Raw genomic sequence first — 22,622 nt, forward strand, 5'->3', positions numbered from 1 at the left:
ATTACTGTGAGGATCAAATGTGAAGATACTCAAAAATGTTTTAATATGGTTACTCTGAACCTAGGTTTTGTCGTCTCTAAAATGGGTCTAGTAACAGGTACTTCAGAGTATTACTGTGAGGATCAAATGTAAAGATACTCAAAAATTTTTTAATATGGCTAGTGCTTCCCATTCAGTAAATATTAACAGGCTTCCAAGCTCCCATCTCCAAATAGAGGGATCTCTAATAGACAAGCGAGAGTTCCCAGTAGTCCTATAGGTGGTGGTCTAATTTATCACTAACCAATCAGACCTAAATGCCATTTTATGAAAGTCTAGAACTTGGTAAAAAGCAAAGGGGGAAATCATCAACGTCCCTCTAAGAAGATGATAAAGGATCTACTTTCTCAATTCTTTCACAGTACTTTTTCTCAAACCTCCATTTAGATTTCAGTTCCACAAAGGAAATAAAATTTGTTATAATGGAAGTGGTTAAGATGGTATTTAGCCAGGGAACAAATTTCCCCACTATGTCCCTAAGAAAGGTGTAGAAATAACATTTCATTACTCCCCAGAGATTTTCTCCAAATACAACGAGAGGTCTAACGAGCTGAACTTAAGGCTGGAAGGACTCTGTTACTAACATGGTCTAATGCCAGAATAGACCACAGACCTCCTCCTCCATCTACTCTCCCCACACCCAAATGAACTCTTAGATCTGGTCACGCTGGTACGAGAAAGGACTAGAACACCTGTCAGAGAAGAGGACAAGGAAGACAGCCAGACAGAGACCCGTCTCAGTAATGGCAGGGGAGCTTGCCTAGGCTTTGTTTGTTTTCTGTTTTCCTGTTTTTGACTATGTGTTAGAAGAGTATGTCTTCAGATGATGCTTATGCATGCATTGACAATACCACAGAACTCCTTCTTTTCCCACTATGAATATTTAAGATTGGAAAGAATTTCTTGTCTGCTTTACAGTGCCCGATTCACAGATTTAAAGAGCTGCTACCCAAAAAGACGTAAGATTTCAAAAGAAAAGATGTTAGCACTGTCAGGGGCTTAAAGAGTATTGTAAGAGAATAGTAAATAGGCTCTGAAATCAGATAGACTTGATTCAAATCCCAGTTATACCACTTATTAACTGTGTAGCCTTGGGCGAGTCTCTCCAATTTAGTTCCACTGCAGAATTGGAACAGTGAGAGTGGTCGACATTAGGGTTTCGTGTGGATCAAATTATATAATATATATAAAGCACTCAGCATTAGCTTTGTTCATAAATTCTGCCATATGATTTCAAAGCACATACTTTTACCAACAGTGTTATAAAGGCTTCTATGATAGATTAAGCTATTAGAAGGCTTGTGGAGGTCATTTGGTAAAAATTTGGTGACTATAATAGGGTAAGAATACACAAATCTTTAGAGGAAATAGTCCAATGTGCTTTGTTATTAACAAATCCAGACAGACAATTTGGATAAGAATCAAGGCATAATTTTTTAAGTCTTTTTCTAGAAGCTAAGTTTTTATCCAAGGGACACTGGCTGTTCTTAGATAAAGGTTCTGTGAACTGCATGTTTGTGTCCTCCCCAAATTCATAGCGTGAAGCCCTGTGGTGTTAGCAGTGGTATTGGGAGGCTTGGCTTTGGGGAGGTAATTAGGTTTAGATGAAGTTCTGAGGTAGGGAATGTAAAATGGGCCTTGTGTTCTTATAGGAAAAGAAAGAGACCAGAGCCTTCTGGGCCATCTGAGGATACAAGCCACCAGCAAACCCAGAAGCAGGTCTCACCAGACACTGGATCTACCTTGATCTTGGACTTCCCAGCCTTCCGGAATGACAGAAATAAATGTTCATTGTTTAAGCCTCTCAGTCTTAATAATGTGTTATAGAAGCCCAAGCAGACTAAGGTTTAAGGATTCTCTTTTTTTCAGAAATCCAGTTTAGTGAGTCACCCGTCATCCTGAGATATGGTTTCCTCCCTTCTCCCTCCCGGAAACTCCGGGACTCTCACTCCACAGAGCCGTACCTCTAACCCACATCTGAAGAGTCTGTCTGTGCTCCTGTGGGGTGGTCCTGTCTAACACAGACAATCAAAGAATGTTTGTTAATGAAAGGAAGCGTCTCCGCGGGGCTCACCAGCCAGCATCCCTAGAAAGCACCTGTGAGACTACTTAAGCCCGCCCATCAGAATGAGGTCACAGATTCACCAGAAAGTTCAGATTCTGGGGTCAGCCTTGTCCTCAGAATGCACATTAGCACCATGGTTAACAGTGGCCACTGAACATCTGGCCATAACCTCTGGCCAGTGAGTGGTCTCTCTCTCTCCCTGTTCTGATGCCAGTCAGCCGGATCCCCAGTCACCCTTGGCCTTCACTGAGGCCCAGGCCTGCTGTGACTCGGTCAAAGTCAGAGCATGAGCTAGCTCCCAATCCAGGGTTTCCCTTCAACTCCATCAGCACATATATTAAACAACTAGGCCAGCTTTATTTTCGTTTTCTCACTTTGCCACTTCTTAGAATTCTACATTTCGAGAATCCTGACCTCCCTACATTCCATAATCCCCTGGAAAGTGACACAGCAAACATGCTGCACTCACAGTGCAAACAGAAGCTGATTTCATTTTCCCATCATCTAAAAAGCACATAAGGTAATTTCTAAACCAGCAGTAAAATCTATTTATAAAGAAAGCTGATTTGTTTTCTGCACTTTCTAGCACAGAGGTTCAATTTATTTCCTTACCATAAAAAGAGCCATTACTTTTTTTAAACAATCATAGTTAGTGCATTTTAGAAATGTTTTAATTTCAAAAAAAAAATCAACTTTCAAATTACAGTGTAAATAGCTTTCTTAAAATGGTCCCGTTTTAGACCCGGTTTGTTGATTGATGATTTCTCTATGCTTCAAGGCAGATGATTTCACAGTCATTGGGTATATAATATAATGATGTTTTTATAAGGCTGTTAGTATCACTAAAACATAATTATTGTAAATAAAATTATAGGGGAAATAGGGAGACCCTCACTCTAACAATGCTGAATTTGGGGCTAACTTATTGTTAAAATTTGTGTTTCTACAGGAAAAACCCTACACATTCTCTCTATGGGACAAACCTAATAGCACTTTGAAAACTGAATAATTATGAAACAGGAGCTAAGGCAATTTTTTAGAGTACTTGGTGTTCCTGGAATCTGCTGCCTTGTGTTACTGGAAAGGAAACAGCAGCCCCTTGTGGACAAATAAGAAAGTGCCTACATTTTGCTCCAGGAGTATCGGGTTGTATTTAAATTCCCATTTTTTAGGTTTGTGTAGCCCTTTCTCCAAGAGATGTAGTGTCATGCTTATATTTAAAGGATAGCATAGCATTACTTATGGAGATTTAGAAACGATCCTAAAATGTATTCAGGGAGACACATCACCTGAATGTAGTTGCATGGATTCTCTAAATTCCAAATTTGGGTGGGGACAAAAATGATCCAGATTTCTTTGAATATACCGAAAGTTAGAAGGCAGGAAAGAAAGTCTTTAATCAGGCAGTCTCAGTGATGCCCATTCCCACAGTTCCTAGTTTATGGTAATATCATAAGCTAAAAAGCAAATTCCAGCAACAACAGCACGAAAGGAAAAGGAAGGAAATGACAGCTGAAACTCCACCTCCATCCTCCTAAACTCCTCCTCCTCCCCCACCCCCCTGNCTCTGCTTCACCCCTCAGCTCCCCTCGCCTCTGTGCACATGCCGGCCAGGGAACGCTGCGTGACCGGTCAGAGCATTTGGAAGTCGCTTCCTCCCCAAGGCGGGAAGCCACGCCCTCCTAACCGGTGGGAATTGCCCCTTATGTCATACCTTTAACAAGACATTCCCCTCAGCCTGGCTAAACTTGAGACAGACTTCTTCCTGACACTAGGCCCCTGGCCTCCTTTCTCTTAGAATATCCACTTTACAGAACTTGTGACTATAAATATTTCTGTCCTACTGAGATGTAAATCATTTTTAAAGCCCCCTTCCACTTTTACAACCCAGGAATATCTTACTCAGGGATCTGGGAGCCATTCCTTTGAAATGTAATCCTCACAGGAGAGAGTATTCCTGTCTCCCAGTCTCTGTGGGAGAGTGTGAGTCTAAGTTTGGTGGTGCCTTGATCCACATTATAAAACTACCTTCTGTTATAGAGATACAAGAAAGCTTCTTTTTCCTTTGGTTAAACTCAATTAGCAAACACAGACGGCCCAAGATCTCCCTTGCACTCCACCTCTTAAAATCCCCACAACCCTTTGTTTCAGTGGGGCGGAATTCAGACTGGATTCTCACGTCTCTCCCCTTCTGCAATAGCCTTGCATAAAGTCATCCTTCCAGGTTTAGCTTCCGTGACATATTCTCTTTGACACCTTCCACCTTCTCCAACTAAAGTGCATAATCCACCCCTTATAGGATGCTATGCAACCAATCTTGACTCTCGAACATGCAAAAAGTAACTTTTAGGCTTTTAAAACCCAGATCAGCCTGGTAAATTGTTGCTCATAACTATCGTTGGGCTATGGGTTTCAAGTTCTTATCTCAGAATTGATAAGGAGAACACTGATTTTTAATAAGTTGCTACCTACTTCTAATTTCTGCTATCATATTCCTATTGCTTTCCATGGCAATGGATGCCTCTGGTTCAGTCAGAAGAGAGCACAGAAAAATCTCACCAATATGTTTGAAAAAGTTACCTTCATTTAATAAGGAAAGCCTCACTTAACAGTCTTAACATCCCTATGAGGTGGATGCTATTATTATCCCTATTTTATAGGAAGTTAAGATTTATGATTTGTAAATAGCCAGCTTAAGGTCATGTGGGATTATAGATATGGCAGGAACACAAAGAAGCAATCGCACTAGAAGTAGGGGAAGGAAAAGGGTTGATGGGTTTTATCTAGGTTGGTTAGGAAAGGGAAAAAAAAAAACCTAGGAGGAGCCAAATTCTTGTTATAAAAAGGAATTGTCAGGATACTGGGGACTCAATAAGATAGAAGAAAAGGTGAACTGACAGTAAGAAAAGGAGTCAAAAAGAACAGAGACATTAGAGAACTCAACATTGGAAGTAGGTTTTGGTTACAGAAGAGTTAAGTTTATAGCCAAGGGAGCATGCAGTTCAATTGAAGTGGAAGTAAAAGACAATGAAGGATTAAATTATAAAGCATAATACATTGCTCGACATATGGTAGATTCTCCAGAAATGTTAATAACCTTAAGAAAATCAGGAACTTCAAGTCTACTTACAAATAGTAAGCCATTTTCATCATACTCACATACATGGACATATTAGTATTCTCTCTAAGGGGGGAAATCATTCAACAGCTTTGATTACAGGCTACTTAAAGGATGCCTCAAATTATGACTCGTTAACCACAATGTATTAGAATCGCCAGAGCAATGTATTGTAGAGAAAAATTGTGAAAGAGTTTCAGATGGACCAAAGAGATGAACCAGATATCTTCAGTGGAAAACTCCACCTGTCTACCACAAACTTTGGGGTTATCTGATTCTATGGGGACCTTGGGCCTTTCTTGTGTTTGAGGTATTTGCAATTCTTTAAATTGCGTATCAGTGATACCATGCAAATGATTCTTTTTTTTTTTAATGTTTATTTTTTTATTTTTGAGAGAGAGAGAGAGTGAAAGCACAAGCCAGGAAGGGGCAGAGAGAGAGAGAGGGAGACACAGAATCCAAAGCAGGCTACAGTCTCTGGGCTATCAGCACAGAGATCATGAATTGAGCCACAGCCAGACGTTCAACTGACTAAGACACTCAGGCATCCCACAATACAAATTTCTTGTCTTGTGTATAGACAAGAAAATGACTGACTTCTGATGGAAGTATAATTAATTTTCTTCTTCCCTCTACCTCGCAGCAAGAAGTCAGTTTTAACTCTACGGAAGCAAATCTGTTTCAATGTCCCTTACTGCATAGATATGTGCAGACTTTTGAATTCTCCATAGAACTCGCTGTAACATCTTATTAGATTGTTCATTAATTACTGAGTTAAATAAAAACCTTTTATAAGAGTTGTTGTATATACAAATATTTGTACATATAAATATACACGATTTTTATATTACCCTCTTTTAAACAATTGCTCTCATTTAAACGATTATCCTCTTTTAAACAATATTCCTTTAACGTTACTAAAAATGTAATTCCTGTTCCCCACTAGACCTATTGAATTGAAATCTCAGCCTTAAAGCCCAAGAATGTGTATTGTTGGTAAGCTCTTCAAGTGATTTTTAGGCACACTTAAGTTTATTCACTGCTGAGGTCTATTAATATAATCCTGCAGGCTCAAATAAATTATTATATTTATAAATCCATCCTCACCAAAGTAACTTTTTGGTTAGCAAAAATGGAAGAAACCCTTTTATTCAATAAGAGTGGGACCAGTAATGGGTAGATTAATCAAACATTTCAGTTAAGAGGAGTAATCATAAAAAGTATCACATGTATACCTATAAAACTTATTTTTAACTTAAAAGCTACCTGTGTAAATAAATTTGCCAATATTTTGATACACGTTCAAAGCCTTGTATAGATTCACTAGAGTTTCTTCCAGAAACCATGCCAATGATTCATTGTCCCTGCTTTCTAGCTTCACATTCTATAAAGTGAAAACTGGGGCGAAGCAATCCAAGAACTGAGTCACAGATTTTACAGATTTTTCCTATGTGTTTCCAGTTGTTTGGCTTACAATTTAATCTCGCAGCAACTGTTTTATTGTCTCATCTTTCCAATGCATTCAGCTTATTTTTTAGAGAAACAACAATACTCTTATTATATTCATTTTCTCAGCTTACATACTATTTCATTAAATTATGTAATTGTATAATTATACAATTATAGAGCAGGAACAAAGGAGGTAAACACATTTGGGAACAAACACAACTGTGTCTTAGAAAATATACAAGGTGCTGTGGGGATGAGCACTGGGTGTTATATGGAAACCAACTTGACAATAAACTATTAAAAAAAGAAAATATACAGGGTGCATGATGGGAGCAGAAATACACGGGCATAAGAGATCAATACAATAAAGTGTAGCTCAAGAGTTTTCAGCTTGCAGTGGTCATTAGTTAGTAGGCTTTCTGGGAATACCAGAGAACGTTGGTTTGTTGGGTAAATCAGTTAGTGGAGGTCAACTAAAGGAGTGCCTACTGTGTCTTAATTTATGAAGGAGATACTCCAGCACAAGAAGTTGTTTGAAAATCTGTTTTAAAGAAAGTACATTTATTTTTTTGTTACTTACCTTATTTTTAATTAAATATATATAAGGCTATGCATTAGAGATTCTAACCAATGAGATAACCAAAATTAATATACACCATTGACTTATGAATAAAATTAAAGAAAATATCCATATTTCAAAAATCTGTATAGCTTTATCTTTTATAAATGTATAATTTATTGACATATTTAAAATATTAAATACAACTTTTGGATATCACCAGACCTGGCTTCCCATTCTTACATTCAAGGATTCCTTAGGAGTTTAGGATATCATCTAGACAAACAATAAATATGGACACAATGGACTTGAACTACACGTCAGACAAAGAGATATTCCATCCATAATTTAGACTTAGTAGACCTACACAAAACACTCCATCCAACAGCAGCAGAATGTGTATTCTTCTCAAACACACAGAACATTCTCCAGGATAAAGCAAATGACCTAGTAAATTTAAGAAGACTGAAAGCAACTATATTTTCTGACCAAAATGTTATTAAACTATAAATAAATACAAGAAGAAACCTGCAAAATTCATAAATTTATGGACGTTAAATAACAACTCTTAAATAACCAATGAATCAAAGAAGAAATTAAAAGAGAAATTGAAAATATCTTGAAGCAAACAAAATTGGAAACACAACATACCAAAACCTATGGATGCAGCAAAAGAAGTTCTAAGAAGGAAGTTTATAGTGATAAATGCCTACATTAAGAAAAAAAGAAAGAGCTCAAATAAAGATCCTAACTTTACATCTCAAGGAACTAGAAAAAGAAGAACAAATTAGGCCCAAAGCTTTCTGAAGGAAGAAAATTATAAAGATCAGACCAAAATAAATGAAATACAGACCAGGGAAACATTAAAAAATAACAACAAAACTAAGATCTGGTTTTTTGAAAAGATAAATAAAATCAACAAACCTTTAGATAGACTAGTAAGGGGAAAGAAAAAATTCAAATAAAATCATAAATGAAAGAGGAGGCATTGCATCTGCTACCACAGAAATACAAAGGACCATAAAAATCACTGTAGCAATTTATATGCCAACAAATTGGATGACCTAGAAGAAATGGCCAAATTCTCAAAAACATACAACCAATCAAGAATAAATCATGAAAAATAGTCCAATAAAGAATAAGATTGAATGAGCGACCAAAAATCTCCCAGCAAAGGAAAGACCAACACCACATGATTTCCCCGGTAAATTCTACCAAAAATTTAAATAATTGACACCAATCCTTGTCAAACTCTGACAAAAAAATTGAAGAGGAGCTGGGGCAGCTGGGTGGCTCAGTTGGTTAAGCGTCTAACTTCGGCTCAGGTCATGATCTCAGAGTCCATGGGTTAGAGCCTCACGTCGGGCTCTGTGCTGACAGCTCAGAACGTGGAGCCTGCTTCAGATTCTGTGTGTGTCTCTCTCCCTGCCCCTCCCCCACTCACTCTCTGTCTCTGTCTCTCAAGATAAAAATAAGACATTAAAATTTTTTTTTTAAATATTAAAGAGGAAAGAACACTGCCAAAGTCATTTTGTGAGGCCACCATTATCCTGTATCAAAGCCAGATAAGGACACTGCAAGAAAGAAAAACATAGGCCAATATCTCTGATGAATACGAATACAAAATTCTTAACAAAATATTAGCAAACTGAATTCAACAACACATTAAGAGAATCATATGTCATGATCAAGTAAGATTTATCTCTGGGAGGCAAGAATGTGTTAACATACACAAATCAATAAATGTGATATACCACTTTAACAGAATGAAAAATAAAAATCATATAATCATGTCAGTATGATGAAGAAAAAGCATTTGACAAAATACATCCTTTCATGACAAAAACTCTTAACAAATTAGCTATAGAAGGCATGTACATCCGATAATAAAGGCATATATGATAAGCCCACAGTGAACATCAGTCACAAAGGTGAAGGTTGAAAGCTTTTTCTCGAAGACCAGGAACAAGATAAAGGCTCCCACTCTTGCCACTGCTATTAAGCACAGTACTTGAAATTCTCGCCAGAGCAATTAGACAAGAAAAAGAAATAAAAGACATCCAAATCAGAAAGGAAGAAGCAAAACTGTCTTTGTTTGCAGATGACATGATCTTATATATTAAAAACCCTTGAGATTCCAGGTGGGGAAGTGGAAATGTTAGAATTAATCATTGAACTCAGTAAAACTGCAGAATATAAAATCAACACACAGAAATCAGCTGCCTTTCTATATGATAACAACAAAATATCTTAAAAAGAAATTTTTAAAAATCCCCCTCACAATAGCATCAAAAACAATAAAATACTTTGGAATAAATTTAACCAAGGTGAAAGATCTATCTGTATATTACAAACTACAAGACTTTGATGAAGGACATTGAAGAAGACACAAACAGAGGAGCCTGGATGGCTCAGGTTGGTTGATCATCCTGCTCTTGATTTTGGCTAGATCATGATCTCATGATCATGGGATCAAGCCCTATGTCAGGCGCTGTCCTGAGCGTTGAGCCTGGGATTCTCTCTCCCTCTATTTCTGCCCCTCCTTCTCTTTCTCAAAATAAATAAATAAGCATTAAAACATTTTTTTTTTAATTTAAAAAGAAGACACAGGCACTTGGGTGGCTTAGGCAGATAAATGTCTAACTCTTGATTGCAGCTCAAGTCATGATCTCACGGTTCATGAGATCAAGCCCCACATCAAGCTCTGACCTGCACACTGACAGTGCGGAGCCTGCTTGGGATCCTCTAACTCCCTTTTTCTCTCTCTGTCCCTCCCCCTCTCTGGTTCTCTCTCTCAAAATAAATAAGTAAAGTTTTAAAACTGTTTAAAAAATTTTTTTAATTAAAAAAATAAGATATAAACAAATGGAAAGAAATCCTGTGTTCATGGATAAGAATTAATATTGTTAAATGCCTATACTACCCCAGAGCCATCTAGAGATTCGACACAATCCCTATCAAAATTCCAATAGCATTATTCACAGAAATATTTAAAAAAAATTTTAAATTCATACACAACAACAAAAGACCCCAAATAGCCAAAGCAATCCTGAGAAGGTAATAAACCTGGAGATATCATACCTCCTCATTTCCAATTGGACTACAAAGCTGTAGCAATCAAAACAATATGCTACTGGCATAAAAACAGATGTAGACCAATGGTACCTAGTTGAGAACTCAGAAATAAACCTTTACATATATGGTCAACTAGAGGTTCACAAGGGAGCCAAAAATATTCATGATAAAAGGATAGTCTCTCCAATACATGATGCTGGAAAAATTGGATAATTACATGCAGAAGAATGAAACTGGACCCCCGTGTTATGTCACTCACAAAATTAACTTGAAAGAAATTAAAAACTTAAATATAAGACCCAAAGTGAAAAAAATTAGGGAAAACATCGAAAAAAGTTCTTCAACAGGCTTGGCAATGCCTTTTTGGATATCACATCAAAAGCACAAGCAACAGAATCAAAATAAACAGGTGAGACTCTATCAAACTAAAGAGAGGAAGAAAAATATTTGTAAATCATATATCTAATACAAGGTTAATATCCAAAATATATAAGGAACAAAATATATAAGGAACTCATGAAACTCAGTTACAAGTAAAAAAATAAAATCCTATTAAATGGGCAGAGAAAGTAAACAGATATTTTTCCAAAGAAGACATACAAATGGCCAACCGGTACATGAAAAAACGCCCAACATGACTATTCATCAGGTAAATATAAATCAAAAGCACAATGAGATATCATTTCACACTTTTAAAATGGCTATTATCAAAAAGACAAAAAATAACAGGTGTTGGTGAGGAAGTAGAAAAAGGGAAATCCTTGTGCTCTGTCAGTGGGAATGTTTTCCACTATAGAAAACAGTATGGAAGTTCCTGAAAAAATTAAAAATAGAACTACCATATGATCCAGCAATGCTGCTTCTGAGTATATATCCAAAGGCAAGGAAAGCAGTATCTCAAAAAGATATCTGCACTTCCATGTTCACTGCAACATTATTCACAATAGCCAAGATACGGAAATAAACCTTAGTGTCCACCTGTGGATGAATGGATAAGTAAGATGTGATATATATACACACATACACAATGGAATATTTATACACACATAATGGGCTATTATTCAAGCAATGAGAAAGAAAGAAAAGCTCCATTTGCAACAACATGTATGGGTCTTGAGGGTATTATGCTAAGTGAAATAAGTCAGGCAGAGAAGACAAACAACTGTATGATCCAACTTATGTGTGGAATCATAAAAAAAGCAAACTCATAGAGACAACAGAATGGTGGTTATCATAGGTGGGTGAGTGAGGGAAATGGAGATGCTGGTCACAGTGTACAAACTTCCAGTTATAAGATAAATAAGTTCTGGGGATGTAATGTACAGCACGGTGACTATGGTTAACGATACTGTGTTATCTCCTTGCAAGTTACTATATCTTAATGATCTCATTGCAAAAAAAAAAAAGTAATTACGTGAGGTCTTGAGGTGTTACCTAGTGATACTGTGGATAATAATTTATCAAAATATAAATGTGGCAAACCAACACCTTAAACCAATACAATATTGTATGTCAACTACATCTCAATAAAGCAAGATAAATAAATAAGTAAATAAATAGCGATGTTGCTGTGATGTTTTAATGAGAAACAAAAATAACAGAGACTTTGAGAATAGAATAACACCAACAAAAATGTCTTCAGGAGTCTCATGATCTTATACTGGAAGCCATTGCTCCATGTAAACAAATGAATAAACAGACAAGTAAATGAAAGAGGGAGGGAAGAAGGATGAGCACATCTAAAAGTTATAAATTCATCAATGGAAGTATATTTTATTAATTAATTTATCAACTTTTGGGTGCCAGATCCAACAAGATACCAAGATAGATTCACGGTGATACCACCTCTAGCAAGATTTTATTTTAGGTCACTGACCATATTACCAACATCATCCTGAAATGTTCTGAATTTCAGAGTTAATTCTGTGAGCAATTCTGTTATCAGTCACCCTACACACTCCTTCAGAAGAGACAAAAAAATGAATTTTTTTTCATTAAGGGATTCTAAAAATCAGGACGTCAGAAAAAACTTAATATAACTACAGATGTAAAGTGAATGAACGCTATTTTCTGGTGGCAGCAAGATGTATAACAACTGTAGCTTTAATTTCATTAAATAGAGTTGAAAAGTCACTATAGCCTTGTAGTCATTGTGGGCTACCTTCAAGTAGTCTTTTTCTTTCTTTTTTTTCTCCTCAATAATAAACTTAGCTAATTCAGTTTTTTAATTTTTTTAAATGTTTTGATTCATTTTTGAGAGACAGAGAGATACAGAGCACTAATGGGGGAGGGGCAGAAAGAGAGAGGGAGACACAGAATCCGAAGCAGGCTCCAGGCACTGAGGTGCTGCTATCAGCACAGAGCCGGACGCGGGGCTCGAACCCACCAACCGCGAAATCATGACCTGAGCTGAAGTTGGACGCTTAGACTGAGCCACCCAGGTGCCCCTAATGCAATTTTTAAAACATAGTATTTTTAACAGGCCAATGGCTTTTGACATAATCACTGACTATCAAATTTCAATACTCTCAGCTCTATTTCCTCCGTTTTTCCTTCTGCATCATAAATACTTGTTGATGTTTTTTGTTTGTTTGTTTTTTGGTATCAGATCTAAATGTTTCTCTTCTGAGGTGCCTGCATGGCTCAGTCGGTTAAGCATCCGACTCTTGGTTTCCTGATTTCAAGCCCCGCGTTGGGCTCTGCGCTGAGAGTGAGGAGCCTGCTTGGGATTCTGTCTCTTTTCCTTGCTCTCTGCCCCACCCCCACTTGTGTTGTCTGTCTCTCTCAAAATAAATAAACTTTAAAAAATTTTTTAAATTAAAAATTAAAAATAAATATTTCTCCTCTATTTTTCTTTTAACCCAAACAACAGAACAGGGTTCTAGTGATGTTAGTGCAACTGCAATGGACCCAATGTAGACTTCAATGCTCTCACACTGAAATCACTATTAAATGTAATCTTTGCCACCAGAAAACTGAGGAAGAAAGTACGGTATCCCTTGTCACAATGAATTATTATACCTTGCTTTAAAAAAAAATCAACGGAGTAGTTTATGCCTTCCAGAAAAATCAAGAAATAAAAATCTGGAATTGTAAAACATGTTGTTCAGTCTTTGCAAAAGGATGCTAATAGAGCATAAATAACAACTTAAATTTTCATTTCAAATGAAAGACAATTTTTAAGAGATGAAGGGTTAGTAATTTGTTAAAAGCCTTCAATTTAAATTGCTGCAACCACATATAAGGATTTTCCTTCATTGAAAGCCTTTTACAAGAACACTTTAAAGCATAATTGGTTTCTCCCCTAAATCCAGTCCAAAGTCACCATTTACAACTGAACATCAAAGAAGACTGCAGACATGATTCTGAAGCTCTTGCACTTTACAAAATACTGTAATGTTAGATTTCTAACATTTTGGCTTCCTTTTCTTTGCAGCAGCAACAGCAGTAAGCTGCATTTCTCTCCACCCCTACACTCCCCTCTTTTCATTTAATATACAATCTGAGTATTCTTACCCATCTTTAGTTATAAATATGACAGAAGTATACAATACATATAGTGTATGTATAAATATTTTACCTAGTCATACAATTTTCCCTTTAAATTTTATTTTTTTAAAAAGCATAGAAGTCTGGGGAACAGGCTTCTCCAGCTGCCAGCAATGAATATATAAAAGCTAAACCCGTGTTTCCCAAATTTGCCTAACCATAAGAATCACTTTTGACACTTACCAAAAATTAGGGGCACCTGGGTAGCTCAGTCGGTTGAACGTCCAGCTTCGGCTCAGGTCATGATCTCATAATCTGTGAGTTTGAGCCCCGCATCAGGCTCTGTGGTGACAGCTCAGAGCCTGGAGCCTGCTTCCAATTCTGTGTCTTCCACTCTCTCTACCCTTCCACCACTTACTCTGTCTCTCTCTTTCAAAAACTAAATAAACATTTAAAAATTTAAAAAAAATACATGTTCCTGGGTCCCATCAGTGATCTTCTGAATAAGAATCGCTAAATGAAGTCCGAGGAATCAGTATCTTAAACAAAAATCTGCAGTGGTTCTTATCAGTAAAGTTTGGAAAATTGCCTAAGCATCCCTGTCATTGAATAACCTTGAAAACTTGGAACTATAACTGAAAAACACGTGAACAGAATTTCAAACTCCTCCCTTTGCTGAAAACAGCGTTTGTTCACATCGCCTCACCCTCCTCAACTCATTAAGAACCTAGAAGCCTCATTCATGTAACTCCCAAAAACACGTGGGAGGAGCTCAACATGAAATTAACGAAGAGGAAAAGCAGCTGTTGAACCTAAAAACCAAGAAAGAGAGCAGAAAGTAGAGTCATGAATTTATCTTGATTCTAGGATTGTGTTCTTAGGTTTCTACAAATGAAATTAGTCTCATTTTTACTTTCTGTAACTTTTTGCTATAACTTTGTGCATCTATAGTGGTTGAGCAAGACAGAATGAAAGCCAGAAGTGCAGAAGGCTTATTTACCTCCCTTGCTGCCAAACAGTCAGTAGCAAACTGCTCTTACCTCTTCTCCACCTACTGTCTAGGTCAAGCCAACATCCCCCCCATCCCCCCCACCCCCACTGCTCTGCTGAAAGCACTTCCCCACACGTTACCTGTAGGTTAAATCAGTGGCCTTCCTTCCATCCTGTTCTGAACATCTTCAATATTAAATAATACTGCTCTTTCTGGAGTTTATGATTTCTGTCAATTTCTGTCAGGATTCAATTATAATCCTGTTATTTCCTTCTTTTTTAATCTTCCTGTCTTCACTTTTTCTTTCTCCCCCCTTGCTATGGGGGTATATGGTTTAATTCCTGCTCTTCTGATTTCTCCACATTCACTCCCTCCAAACATGCATCCATTCCCTCGCCTTCGACATTCCTGCGAGTGTGGTGACAACCACATAGCAATAACAGGCTGGTGACAGTCACAACTAACTTCTACTGAGCGCTTGTAACCACTCTACATGAATTACACCATCAAATCCTCATCACCCTCAGAGGTACTATTACTAACCCGATTTTAAGAGATGAGGAAATTGAGGTTTTGCCAAACATCACTTAGAAAAGCCAACAGGAGCACCCTCTCATCCTGTCTCTTCTGTTCATGGCTCTAGGGATTTTTTCGTCATGACACGGATTGTTATGGTATAAGAAAAAGGAAAGTATTGTGGAAATATTGGAAAAGATGTGATAATAGTATGCAAGGATACTAACCTACTAAATTACTGGCTCTGGTATTGTGCTCTGAGTCAGGTAAAGTGGGCCCAACCTGATTCTATGGTGCACCAGGAATCATGAGTTTAATTATGTCTCTTAACATTATTGAAGCCAACTGGTCCCCTACAGTATGTAAAGGGCCACAGCTCCAGTGAGAGGGTTTTGGAATCACTCACACAACTCGTCACTGCTTTGTGCTGGTCTCAGCCTATCGACAACCAACGTTGTGTATGGATCAGCCCTTCTATGGATCTGCTTTCTATTATGATTGCAAGATTCCCTTCAACAACAGGAAACTTTGAAAAAAATAGAAGTTTATTACTTATAAGACTGGAAATTACACAGCACAGCTGTGTAACAACAGAGAGTTCCCACAGGGTAGGGGGAGAGGGGATGGTGAGCACGCAAGTGTGCACAGGCCAGGGGGTTCTGCTTTTATTGGAGTCAAGGACGGCAGCCTAGAGTTTTGTAGGCCCACTACAAATTTCAAGAGCAGGAAGAGAAAAGGCAAGTGGCCCAAATGATCAGTTATTGAAATCAACCAAGATCACAAAGGAGTCTCAGTGGGGGCCGTGGCATATGGCTCTTTATCTGGTCTTGTGGTTGTCAATGTATTTATTTGAGATAACCGTCTTTTGTCAGTTTCTTGTATTACCAAAAAAAAAAAAAAAAAAAAGCCAAGACTCAGAGCTTGCACTCCATATGCTGAGTGTTGCAGAATACCCATCCTGGAGTACCGCTCTCTCATCTCATCCCCTTTATTTAATCCCCACAAATGCCTTCTGATTTCCTGCAAATTCGTTAGCTGCAAAATGACCCCACCCTGCTCTCTCACTTCTGGCTCCCCCCATGGTACTCTGCAAGCCCTGTGCTCTGGTCAACAGGGCCACTCGCTGCTCTTTCACAACCCACACTCTTCCAGCTCCATGCCTTTGTCCTTACTGCTGCCACCAGCGACATGCCTATCCATGCCATCTCCATCTGTCAAAATCTCACCCGCTGTTCAAAACCCTATTCAGACGTCACTTTGACCATTAAGCTTCTTCTGCTCCCTAGAACAAGATAGGGGCACCTAACTCCTGCAGCATGTGGCCACTATATTCTGCTATAGTGTTTTGTTTGTCCTTCTCAGGGTACTTGGATAGCTGATAATAATAGCTAACATTTGTGATGCACTTACTATTTTTATCTGTAACTTTGAAAACAGTTTTATTGATTCTCTTAGTCTTCATCATAATTCCAGGAGGTATCATCCCATTTTATAGCTGAAGAAACGGAGATATGTGGAGGTTAAATAACTTACCCAAAGTCTCATAGAAAGCAAGTTATGACTACCTGATTAGTTTGTCTTCAGAAGCTATACTACAAGCTATGCTGCTTCTCACTGCACAGTATTCGATGAAGGCCCTTCAGATCAGACTTTCCTCTGAAAGAAGGAAGAAATACCTCAAATATACAACCTAATCTTACACCTAAAATAGTAGGAAAAAGAACAGCAAATAAATCCCAAAACCAGCAGAAGAAGGGAAATAATAAAGATTACAGCAGAAATCAATGATATTGAAATTAAAAAAAAAACAGATCTATGAAACTAGGACCTGGGTCTTTGATAGAATTAACAAAATTGATAAATTCCTAGACAGATTTATCAAAACCAAAAAGGAAAGGACCCAAATAAATAAAATCATGAATGAAAGAAGAGCGATCACAACCACCACGCAGAAATACAAACAATAATAAGAGAATATTATGAGCAATTATATGCCAACAAATTGGGCAATCTAGAAGAAATGGATAAATTCCTAGAAACATATAAACCACCAAAACTGAAACAGAAAGAAATAGAACATTTGAACAGACCCATAACCAGTAAAGAAAATGGAATCAGTAATCAAGAATCTCCCAACAGACAGAAGACCAAGGCCAGATGACCTCCCAGGGAAATTCTACCAAACATTTAAAGAAGAATTAACATCTATTGTTTTGAAGCTGTTCCAAAAATTAGAAATGAAAGGGAAACTTCTAAATGCATTCTATGAGTCCAGCATTACTGTGATTCCAAAACCAGACAAAGATCCCACTAAAAAGGAAAACTACAGACTAGTTTCCCTGATGAACATGGATGCAAAAATTCTCAAGATACTAGAAAATCAAATCCAACAATACATTAAAAGAATTATTCACCACTATCAAGTGGGATTTATTTTTCGTACGCAAGGGTGCTTCAATATCTGCAGATCAATCACCGTGATATAGCACATTAATAAATGAAAGCATAAGAACCACAGGATCCTCTCAATAGATGAAGAAAAAGCATTTGACAAAATACAGCATCCTTTCTTGATAAAAAGCCTTCAAGAAAATAAGGATAGAAGGAACATACCTCAACATCATAAAGGCCATATATGAAAGGCCCACAGCTAATATCATCCTCAATGGGGAAAAACTGAGAGCTTTCCCCATAAGGACAGGAAGATGACAGAGATATTCCCTGTCACCACTGTTGTTCAGCATAGTACTGGAAGTCCTAGCCTCAGCAATCAGACAACACAAAGAAATAAAAGGTACGCAAACTGGCAGGGAAGAAGTCATACTTTCACTCTTTGCAAACAACATGATACTCTACATGGAAAACCCAAAAGATTCCACCAAAAACCTGATAGAACTGATACATGAATTCAGCAAAGTCTCAGGACATAAAATCAATGTACAGAAATCAGTTGCATTTCTATACAACAACAATGAAGCAGCATAAAGAGAAATCAAGGAATCAATCCCATTTACAATTAGACCAAAAACCATACACTACCTAGGAATAAACCTAACCAAAGAAGTAAAAGATCTGTATGCCGAAAACTATAGAAAACTTATGAAACAAATTGAAGAAGACACAAAGAAATGGAGAAACATTCCATGTTCATGGATTGGAAGAACAAACATTGTTAAAATGTCTATACTACCCAAAGCAATCTACACATTCAATGCATTCCCTATCAAAATGACATCAACATTCTTCCCAGAGCTAGAACAAACAATTCTAAAATTAGTATGAGATCCAGGAAAGAATCCCAATTAGCCAAAGTAGTGTTGAAAAAGAAAACCAAACCTGGAGGCATCACAATTCTGCACTTCAAGATGTATTACAAAGCTGTAGTCATCAAGACAGTCTGGTACTGGCACAAAAACAGACATGTAGGGATGCCTGGCTGGCTCAATCAGTTAACCATCTAACATTTGATTTCAACTCAGGTCATGATTTCACGGTTCCTGAGTTCGAGCCCCACATCAGGCTCCATGCTGAGAGCACGAGGCCTTTGGGAGTCTCTATCTCCCTCTCTCTCTCTTTGCCTCTCCCTCTCTCTCTCAAAACAAATAAATAAATTTAAAAACAAACAAAGAAAGAAAAAAGCAGACACATAGATCAATGGAACAGACTAGAGAACCCAAAAATGGACCCACAAATGTATGGCCAATTTAATCTTCAACAAAGCAGGAAAGAATATCCAATGGAAAAAAGATGGTCTTTTCAGCAAATAGTGCTGAGAAAACTGGGCAGTGACATGCAGAAGAATGAACCTGGCCCACTTTCTTACACCATACACAAAAATAAACTCAAAAAGAATGAAAGACCTAGATGTAAGACAGGAAGTCATCAAAATCCTAGAGAAGATAGTGGGCAACAACGTCTTTGACCTCAGCCACATACTAGGCATATCTCTGGAGCAAGGGAAACAAAAGCAAACATGAACTATTGGGACCTCATCAAGATAAAAAGCTTCTGCACAGCAAAGGAGAGAATCAACAAAACTAAAAGGCAATGGATGGAATGGGAGAAGATATTTTCAAATGACATATCAGGTAAAGACTTAGTAAGGAACTTATCAAACTCATAACACAAAACACAAATAATCCGGTGAAGAAACGAGCAAAAGGCATGAACAGATGCTGTCCCAAAGAAGACATCCATATGGCTAACACACACAAGAAAAGATGCTCAACATCACTCATCATCAGGATAATACAAATCAAAACCATCATGAGATACCACCTCACACCTGTCAGAATGGCTAAAATTAACAACTCACAAAACAACAAATGTTGGTGAGTAGGCAGAGTAAAGGGAACACTTTGCACTGCCCGTGGGAATGAAGAGGGGAATGCAAACTGGTGCCGCTACTCTGGAAAACAGCTTGGAGTTTCCCCAAAACATTAAAATAGAGCTACCTTATGACCCAGCAATTGCACTATTAGGTATTTACCCAAAGGATACAAAAATGCTGATTCAAAGGGGCCCATGCCCACCCCCCAATGTTTATAGCAGCACTATCAATAACAGCCAAATTATGGAAAAATCCCAAATGTCCATCGGCTGATGAATGGATAAAGAACACGTGGTGTATATATGTGATGGAATATTATTCGGTGATCAAAAAGATTGAAATCTTGCCACTTGCAACAATGTGGATAGAACTAGAACATATTATGCTAAGCAAAATAAGCCAATCAAAGAAAGATAAATATCAGATGTTTTCACTCACAGGTGGAATTTAAGAAACAAAACAGATGAATAGAGGGGAAGGGAAGGAAAAATAAGATAAAAATAAGATAAAAACATAGTGTAAGGCAAACAATAAGAGCCTCTTAAATACAGTGAACAAACTGAGGGTTGCTGGAGGTGTTTTGGGTGGATGGATGGGCTAAAAGGGTGATGGGCATTCAGGAGGGCACTTGCTGGGGTGAGTACTAAGGGTTATATATATATGATGAATAATTAAATTCTATTCCTAGAACCATTATTACACTATATGTTTACTAACTTGGATTTAAATTTTTTTTTTAAATATTTTTATTTATTTCTAGGAGAGAGAGAGAGAGAGACAGCGTGAGCAGGGGAGGGTCAGAGAGAGAAGGAATCACAGACTCTGAAACANTTAACCGACTAAGCCACCCAGGCGCCCCTAAATTTTTAAAAATCAAGTATGAATTATACATACTTAGATACATCACATAGACTGTGATAATCCATAAGAATGTTGATATTTAATCTAGTTATTAATTATCTTTAATAATTTTTTCATGGAAAGTAGTTTCTGGCATATTGAAATTCAGTAACTCAATAAGAATCGTTTATCACATTTAGGTAGATCGAGATAATTTTGTTAACTTGAGATTATCACTATTTATTGATATAAATAATTGAATGGTAAATAGTATTTAATTATGAATTTTTATAGATACACTGTTTAGGTAATCTGTTACTAGCCAATAATTTTATTATGGAATTCAACTAACCAAACATTACAAGCTACAAGATACAAAATTATAGATTTGACTTAGAAAAAATTAAAAAAGATCAGGGGCACCTGGGTGGCTCAGTTGGTTGAGCTCTGACTTTGGCTCAGGTCATGATCTCACGGTTCATGGGTTCGAGCCCCGCGTCGGGCTCTGTGCTGACAGCTAGCTCAGAGCCTGGAGCCTGTTTCGGAATCTTTGTCTCCCTCTCTCTGATCCTCCCCTGCTCACACTGCCTCTCTCTCTCTCTCTCAGAAATAAATAACACATTAAAAAATTAAAAAAAAAAGATCAGGCCTGGAGTCGGAGCATCTTTTGTATTGTCTTATCACACAATGTCTTTGCACGGATGGCTGATATATAAATAAGGAATAGACCTCCAGTGGCCTCCGTGATATGTTATTCTTTACCCATCGAACTTTCTTCCTTCTGTTTTTCTACCACAACCCCTCCTATGTAGTCAAGCCTAACTCCTAAAAGCTCCACTGTCTTCATTATCCCACAGCTAAACTTCAGGCTTCAAAATCTTAACATGTTAACAGACACTTACGTAGGGTCTACTCTGAAGTAGGCTTAGGGAGGCGTATAGGTGAAACAAAGATGGATAAGCTACTTAGGTTTCTGCCCTGAAAGAGCACACAACTGGCTACAGAATGAGAAATGCAGGAGGTCATTCAGAGACGGGCTTTTGGAGTGCTAGCCTGGAAAATAAAAATGGATTTTTTCAAGAATAACAGAATTGCAATTTGGGACACACAAGCTATGGCAAAACCATGGGCAAGTCCAACAAGCAATGAAGAGGAACATTATTTTGTGCAGAAGGAGGAGGAAGCTGGGAGGCGTTGTTCTCAACAAAAGTGCAATGGAAACAAGCAGAAGTCTGGGTAATGACGGTTTGGAACGGGCTGAGTTGCAGGGGCAGTGATATCCCGTAGGAGATGCAAAGCACATCTTTCCCTTGCCGGGGCCTGTAATTGGTGACCTTTCCTGCTACGGGTTCTCCTTTTGGGGTTTTTAATCGACAATCCTTCCTGTAATTGAAGCTGAGTGGTAAGGCTCCCGCTTCTAACTTGCTCTTTTCTCCTCCTTCCTCCATTTTAGTGAGGTTTCTCTTTCTTACTTTTCACAGGAACAAATGACGCCTGAGTTTGTCTTAAAGGCTGAAAAACAAGGCCTAGCGAAGACCGTGGGAAAGAGGAAAGGGCAGCATTCCAAGCAACGAAAGTAAACACGGAGCATTCAGATATTTCCAAGGACTTGGTGTGACCTGAACTAAGGTGGCAGAAGGTTCCGTGGTGGGAAAAGAGGCGAGATTGTCAACAGTTTATCGAGTGATCCCGGATTTTCCCTCCCGAAAATAATCGGCTGCCTCAGATAGGAGACTAAGCAGGTTTTTCCTCTAGAAAGAGCATTCGGGAAGCATTATAAGACACGGCTTGGAAGGGGGAGAAAATGGAGTCAGCGAGGTGGACTATAAAACTGTCGAAGAGATTGGAGCAGGACGGAGAAATAGTGGCAGCCACCGTGAAAGCCTCTCTCAAGACCCCGCCTGCACAGAAAGACTCCTCTGATTGTCAGTTTCCAACGTCCACCTCCACCCACATTCCTACAGCGCGTGTGAAATCTGTGGCCCAAATCTATGAGCTTTACTATCTTTTACTTTACTCCCTTGTTGTTTCCTGTACAATTCTCAAGCCTCCCTAGTTAATACAAAGAGGGTTTATGGAATTGAAATGGCTGGGTAAGGGGCCCCTGGGTGGCTTAGTCGGTTAAGCGTCCGACTTTCGCTTGGGTCGTGA

The 22,622-nt window shown here is 38.0% G+C and overlaps 1 long non-coding RNA gene across 1 annotated transcript; it reads left to right on the forward strand.

Moving 5' to 3' along the window:
* Positions 1-21,752: 21,752 nt before the first annotated feature.
* LOC144239302 (uncharacterized) lies at positions 21,753-22,394 on the forward strand. The gene is made up of 2 exons (XR_013337379.1): positions 21,753-21,873; positions 21,953-22,394. It is a non-coding gene; the product is annotated as an uncharacterized LOC144239302 (long non-coding RNA).
* The last annotated feature ends 228 nt before the right edge of the window (positions 22,395-22,622 follow it).

This window comes from Crocuta crocuta, unplaced genomic scaffold, assembly GCF_008692635.1.
Source record: "Crocuta crocuta isolate KB4526 unplaced genomic scaffold, BGI_CrCroc_1.0 scaffold140, whole genome shotgun sequence".
In the NCBI taxonomy this organism is placed as follows: Eukaryota; Metazoa; Chordata; class Mammalia; order Carnivora; family Hyaenidae; genus Crocuta; species Crocuta crocuta.